The 7693-nt window shown below is 34.9% G+C and overlaps 1 long non-coding RNA gene across 1 annotated transcript; it reads left to right on the top strand.

Moving 5' to 3' along the window:
* Positions 1 to 6008: 6008 nt before the first annotated feature.
* LOC118749287 lies at positions 6009 to 7325 on the top strand. Its single transcript, XR_004994194.1, has 3 exons — positions 6009 to 6095; positions 6169 to 6804; positions 6896 to 7325. It is a non-coding gene; the product is annotated as an uncharacterized LOC118749287 (long non-coding RNA).
* The last annotated feature ends 368 nt before the right edge of the window (positions 7326 to 7693 follow it).

The raw sequence follows: 7693 nt of genomic DNA, 5'->3' as shown, positions 1-7693 counted from the left end.
TGCTATGATGTGCTGTGTTTATTTTTTCTTCGGATAAATTAAGTCAAGTATAAACATGGCTGCAATATAATATACAAAAAAAACTTCATATAGAAAAATTCCTGGATTTTTCATTCATTTTTCAATATTTCTCAGTATTTGGTGTAGAGAAGCACACCGGGGTGCCGCTATCTTATATAAAAATTAAGTGCACGAATTCTACCAAATTTAAACGGTATATTCGGACTATGATGCAGATGGGTTATGTGAAGTGTGCCCGAATTCGGTCCAGCGGTTCATGATATATGACAGTTTATGTCTGTCATATGAACCACGTATATGGTACAACAGCAGATACATGAAAAATCGAAAACATAGTAAAAAATTGTTTGCTATGATGTGCTGTGTTTATTTTTTCTTCGGATAAATTAAGTCAAGTATAAACATGGCTGCAATATAAATAGTAAACAAACAAAAAATTCATATAGAAAAATTCCAGGATTTTTAATTCATTTTTCAATATTTCTCAGTATTTGGTACCCGGGGTACCGCTAGTATTTTTATAATTTCTTTTTCAATGTTTCTTCAAACCAATACTGAAAAAATTGCTACATAACAAATGAGAAGTAAATTAATATTAAGCTGGAAAACGCAAGTTTTGTATTATGATTGTTTTCTTTTCAAATGAAATTTATATTATTATATTATAGATCAAACAGAAAGCAAAAAAGACTTAGTTTTGTGTGAAAATATGTTCAAAAAGCATGAAAAAAAATTCCAACATTTTGCTTCATAAGCACAACCAAAAATTTTCTAAATCAATTTTTTTAAAAATTTTAATTGTTGCACAGGACTCTAGCAATAATTTGGCTTTAACAGATTGAAAAAATATCAATTAGTCGACGAGTTATGGCCAAAAAACCATATAAACAATATGCTGAAAATCGGCATTTGACTGCAAAGTTCGAAGGTCGATTAAAAAAAAATTCGAACTAACATGAACAAACGCCGCGATACGGGTCTTCGAATTTAGCCTCTATTTTCATCCCTCACTCTCAGAATCGACCTAACTTTTGCTAACCTGAATTTGTTCCACAGTGTAATAGTAGGTATTTTCAACGGAAATTTTCAACGGCTGGCTATGCAGAGAGTCAACTATTTGCGCGTTAAAAGATTACCATTAATTAGTTAAGAATTATGTAACTATCAAATATCATTTGTCAAAGGCCTGTTGGAAAAATTGGATGCATCGCTAGTTTTTTTCTACTTTTTCTTAGAAAAGTGTAATTATTTTTTTCTCATAAAACTTATTATTCTTAAGTTCCGTGATTCCTTTTATTAGTCTTTCAGCTCGAAAACAAAAAACATTTATTTTAATTTGGTGTAAATTGTCAAAATTAGCACGCATCGAAATAAAGATGAAATGATATGTAAATAAGTCGATAGCCAAGTTCACAAATTAAATCAGAATTAATTCAAGGTGAATTTTATATCTATTGAGGAGTGGGACTTGGCATGTAATATATCGTTATTATAGTATGGAAAGGGCATAACTCACATCGTCGCTGAAATACAAAAATACGTAACTAACTAAAAATCCAAAATTAACTTGGTGATTGATTATTATGCATTTCATCGAATCATAAGTCCCCACATCGTTTTAGGCAATACAAAAATTTATTAGTTGTCGTTTTTTGGAATGGAGCAACAAAACGGATTTGATGGCTTCCCTACAAGAATTGTGTGATGGAAACTAACACATTCTCATTTATCTTACTAACACATTTGCAAATTTTGCGTTGGTTAAAAATAGACCATTAAATAAGGCCATAAGTTGGAGGAAGACGGAAGATCACATGTACACAAATGTTTACATCAAATTTTTCACACTGCCATTTAGAATTTGATAGAAACTTGTAGGTAGCCAGTGACAGAAATCTCTATCAGTCTTGCCACTCAAATGATTTGTCAAATGATAGTCACTGTTCTTGCAGGGTTATGGTACCGACAGCGGTGAGTAATTAATTGTGACTGCCTGCAACTGGGAAAAGCCGATTTCAGCTAACTAATAAAAAAAACTAATTACAAGGTATTCGTTACAGGAGAACCTTTCCAAGAAGTCACCCGGGAACTAAGCAAATCCGAGACCTTTATCGTCTGTGATTCCATAATTCAAATTATTATAAAAAAAGCGGTACCTTTTTAACAAAATAACAAGATTTTAAATTTATTCCGCTGGCAGCCACGATTTTCAAAACAGAATTTTCTTCGAAATTTTCATTCCTAGAAAATAACAATTTATTTGCCATATTCACCTATTCACAACCTCGCTACATGCGCACATTTTTCAAACCAGTCAGAGAAGACAGGATTAAAAATGAATTACAAAAACTAAAATCGAAAAACGCTGATGTCGTAACCGGTTCTTCAAATTCTGAAACAATCAAAAGGATTGTTGCTCCAAATTGGAACACAATGGTGTTTAAACAACGATCTTGCCATGATGCTAAATAGATTGTGAAGATGAAAGTCAGGAGGATACATCCGACATTTGCAGCCCCGATGCAATTCCCAAAAAGGAATTGTTGCACCGCAATAAAAAAAAGAAACATAACTGAAAGTCCTCTCAACTGGAGCAGCGGCAAACGAAAAGAGTTTACAATTTTGTCAAGTTTCAAGTTTTTCAAGTTTGTCGCCTCGAGCGAGTAGTTATTTAGTGGCGCAGGTTTGATTTACGACCTGTTAGGAAACAGGCTGTAATCTGAAAAGGCAGCAAAATTACTCTTTCTTAAATACAATGTTACAATTTTTTAATTGAAGTACTAAATAAAAAAATATTATTAAAAATTAGTAACTTTTCCATTTTTTATTTACCTAAATCCCTTAATGTACTCACAAAAATTATTTCTTAAAAATATTTGACATTCGCATTCGCATCTGCGGATGTTAGCTTTTAAACATCCGCATCCGCATTCGCATCCGCGGATGTCTAAAATTCCACATTCGCAACATCCCTAGTAGGTACATACATACGCAGCGTTGCCGAATTGACGATTTCGTCGTCATTTTTACATTTTTATAGCCCAATGACGTTTTGACGATTTTTCCCCCCAGATCACGATTTTTATACCCGAGTGCACTTGTGCACAAGGGTATTATAACTTTGTTCACGTAACGGTTGTTTATAACAGCCCAAAACGACTCGAGATAGATATAAACAAATGTATACATAAATGATCAGAATGAAAAGAGAAGTCGATCAAGTCATGTCTGTCTGTCCGTCCGTATGTCCCACGCCACTTCCAATATAACGCTAACTGCGTTATTTTAGTAACTACTGAAGCTTATTCACTGAAAATTGATATTTACAATGATTTTTAGACGTAAAATAAGAACATTAAAATTTCTGGGAAATGGGCGTAGCCACGCCCACTTATGATTACATGTGTATATTTTGGTAACCACTACACCAATTTCTCCCAAACTTGGCACAGTTTATAGCTTTGGTACAACATACCAAACGGCTGAAAATTTTTAAAATCTGACAGTAACCACGCCCACATCCCATATAACGATAATTTAGAGAAATACGAAATCTTCGATAAATCAGTAAATACAGAAGTTAATATTTAATGGGCTTGGCACCGCGCACTTATGACCAGGTATGTATATCTCGGTAACCGTTCGATAAATATGTACCAAACTTGGTACGACTATTTCGCTTACCACATAAAAGCAAAACGTTAAAAATTATTGAAATCGGACTAAAATTACTTTCAATTTTCATATAACGGTAAATTTCAGAAATTTTTGAAACTTCGATATTTCGAAATTGAAGGACGCTAATTTACTCAAAATTGATACTAACAACAAACCCTTGAACATCGGAGATGTTTTTTGAGGTTAGAAAAAAATACAGATGTGATGAAGCAAAACGGACTTCAGATTCGTGTTCAGGGACCCCAAAAACATATAACAGACTAGGTTTGGTCAAAGGAACCTTTCATCGATTTTTTTTGTGGACCTGTGTTATTATAGAATTTCGGAAAGTGGGTGTGATACCGCCCACATCTAACTATGCAAGTTTATCTCATTAAGGGCCGGTTGTTCAATGTATGGTTATCACTACTTCCCGGTTAAACACCATTATCGACGTTTTTGACATCATGCATATAACATGTGATCGATAAAGCAGTCGTTGAATTTAACCGTAGCTTCTGCTTCCGATTTGTGCCTATCAGACTTTGAATAACCGGCTCTAAGTATAACTGAACACAATATCGACATTGTTAGAAATATGGGTAGAACCACTCTTCTTACCATGTTACGGCAGTTTTCAGAAAGGTGAAAGGTGAAAGGTGTTCGGCTCCACCCAAACTTAAACTTGTTTACTTGTTTATTTTAGTTTTTTTCACTTAATTACATATGCATGTAAAATTTGTTTAAAGGAAAACGTAATCCAAAATACAACCATCATTTATCTAGTTTTTTCTACAGCCGTGCTTTTAGTTATATTAAATTTGTTCTAGAGTTGTAACTAAATCGTTAATTTGCCCTGCTAACACTGATTTGAAAGAGACAGAAAAATAGCAGAGGGAATCTGTTCAGTCAATATGTCTATCAGTTATTAAATGGTAATGTTACACTTTAAAACTGGAACAACATCTCTAAAAACTTCAAACCAGTGGAGTTCAACAATTTAAAAGCAGTTGTGTTTTAAATTGCAATTATAATTTTTCGTTAAAAATTACAAATCCACTTTTGTTAACCCATAGGCAATCTGGTTTGCCTTTGGTTTGGTAATGTGTGGTCATATTCATTGCATGTAATTTATGTAATTTTGTTTGTATTTCTTATTTGTTAAAAAAGTATAATAAACAAAAATTTTACTCTTTTTTGGCCAAAACTATAATTTTTTTTAGGGTAAATTGACGTTTTTTTTATCGAAAGCTTTCGGCAACGCTGTACATACGTATGTAAGTAACTAAGAGCACTGGCTTTGGATTTTACTAAAGATTGGTTTTCACTAAGTCGTATTTTGACGCAACTTTATCTCCTTTATCCATACCTTTACCGATGATATTATGGGCCAAAAAATGAAAGATAGCCGATTTCGCGGAGCATGTGCACAACTAAAAACCTATCCTGATCCAAATTAAACGATAAACCGCTTTTTGATCCCATTTGGCAATGTGTTTTCATTTATTTGACGACAAATGCCACTGAATTTGACATAGTGAAAACCAGCCTTAAGGCTATCTGCACGCTTGTCGTCCAATTATGGACACACATGCATTTCAATGGAGGTCTGCACACTTGTCGTTATCGGCAAATCGTAGAGGATGCAAAAACGGATAAGTACGACACTATCCCTTGCTAATCGTTATGCCCGCATTGTTTGTTTACATTTTATGGGAAAAATTGTTGAAAAAGTTAATATTTGGATTAAAATTACATAAAAATGAGTATTTCTTGCATAAAATCTGTGAAAATTACTAAAAAAGTGGATAACTGCAATAAAATTCAATAAATGTGCGAGTTTTAACTATCAAATATGACAAAATTGTAAAAAGCCCCTGCGTGCGTGCACAAAACACATTGCAGGAAAAGGAAAGAAGAGAGATGAAGAATGAAAAATTATGTCTAGAATTGTTGCAGCACAGTTCATTTTAAAATGGCAGGTTTCTCTAAAAATATCGCGAAAATATCAACCAAAAAATCATAAAACACCTGCTCTAAACGAATTTTTAGACGACAAATGAATTGAAATATCACAACCGAGTGTGCAAAAGTGTAGTCGTCATGTAATCTTTGCATCATGATTGTGACGATGAAGCAACTATGATTGTACGACCAATGTGCAGAAAGCCTAACTGTGTAAAAGGGAAAACGCCGATTTGATCATGTTTGGAAATTATAGGGAATTTACATGAGGCGATTTTTAGTTGAAAGCAACAATCGCCTGGTGTAAACAGCCTTTCAACTAATCGCTTACAATGAAGTTGGTCGGCTCCCTACTTTCGTTCAACTTTTGGTTCAACCAATCGCCTGTGAAAGTTGAATCATGTAAATTCCCTATTAGCACACCAGTCGCTGCTGGTGAATTTTCCTGTCGGGTAACTACGTGCCGCCAATAATAAAGCAACTCAAAACTAATTTTAGGTTTACTTATCTACAATGCATGTATAGCAAAAACAGCATGTGATCGCGGCGCGCCGGTTGGATTTGTGAAAAGTCACAATCAACTAAACTGAGATGAGGCATGCACTGAGACAATGCCTCAACGCGTCAAGGCGGAGCGGCGAGCAACAGGCAAACCAACTAAAAGCAAGGCAACACATCGCAGTAGATCTTGTAGAGTTTTACTAGAGTCTACGAAGAGTAACTCAATTCAGTTGAGCATTGGACGGCGGAGCAAGCGCACGGATTACTTGGGATCGAATTGGATTGCCAAGGTACGGATCGGTTCGTTAGTGGTGAAGCAAAGAAAAACTAAAAAGGTTCAAAGAAAAGTGATATTCAAGAATTTGTATTTGTATGTGTGGGTGTATGCTAGTCTCTGTCTCTAGCTGTCTGACAGGCAGTCATACTAAACGACTGTGGCTGGCTCCATGATGAAAAATAAAACGCGCAAGAGTATCTAAGAAATTATTAAAGTGAATGTTAAACCCATCAAAATAAAGCAAAAGAAAAATTAAATTTTTAGGCGCACATTTTTTGGAAATTCGAAGCTGGAGAGAAACTTTGTTATGCTAAAATGCACATGTTCAAAATATTATTTTATGCAATTTAAACAAAACTCTTCAGCATATTCAACAAGCTCATGTATGTATACGACTACAAAAGCAATATGCACTTATGGACACAGAACAAGTTTGTATGTTTAAAATAATGTCTCAAATTACATATCATTAAGTTCGTAGAACCGAAATTTCGTTTAAACCAAAAGCAAATACAAAATATCAAATAAGTGAGAAGTACATGTATACATATGTATGAAGAACTGCAGTACAACAACCTCAACAAAACAGCATAAAAATTATGTTTTTATCTTGCAACTCGAAAGCAGCCGTGAATTAGTGTATTTGACTTCCCGTGCATTTGCTCTGAATCTGTATTGAGTACGGCGAGCGAAGTGAGTAGTCAAAGGGAGTTAAGGCCATCTGATCGAGCGCTCAAGTGTAAAAACTACCTGTGCAACGAAGAAAGCCAGCTGACCGCGAATAGGGCGAGACACTCGACGGGCAATTGTGTAAAGGTGTAAAACGATGTAAAAAAAACCAAAACAGATACAAAAGTATAGAGTAAAACAAATTACGAAATAAAAAAGTAGATAATAATAATAGATTGGCGGTTACACATATGTTAGTGTTTGGCCGAGCTTCTCCTCCGATTTGTGGTGTGCGCCTTGATGTTGTCACACAAAGCGGAGGGACATACAGTTTTACGCCGACTCCGAACGGCGATTGTATTTTTATGAGAAGCTGTTTATCATGGCAGAAATACACTCGGAGATTTGCCATCGCCTGCCGAGAGACGACCGCTGTTAAGAAAAAACGTTTTTTCTAAATTTTTTTGCGATGTTGCTTTGACCAGGGTTTGAACCCAGGTGCTGCGGAGTAGAAGCACGCACTGCTTACCACCAGTGTTGCCGCGCCGTCTCAAGAAAATGTATCCCTGACCAAGCCAAAAATGTATCCAATTTTTTTTGTTA

The sequence above is a fragment of the Rhagoletis pomonella genome, unplaced genomic scaffold (assembly GCF_013731165.1).
Source record: "Rhagoletis pomonella isolate Grant_MI unplaced genomic scaffold, Rhpom_1.0 Rhpom_scaffold_00014, whole genome shotgun sequence".
In the NCBI taxonomy this organism is placed as follows: Eukaryota; Metazoa; Arthropoda; class Insecta; order Diptera; family Tephritidae; genus Rhagoletis; species Rhagoletis pomonella.
Note: the sequence above shows the minus strand (reverse complement) of the source record. Positions and strands in the feature narration are given on the sequence as shown.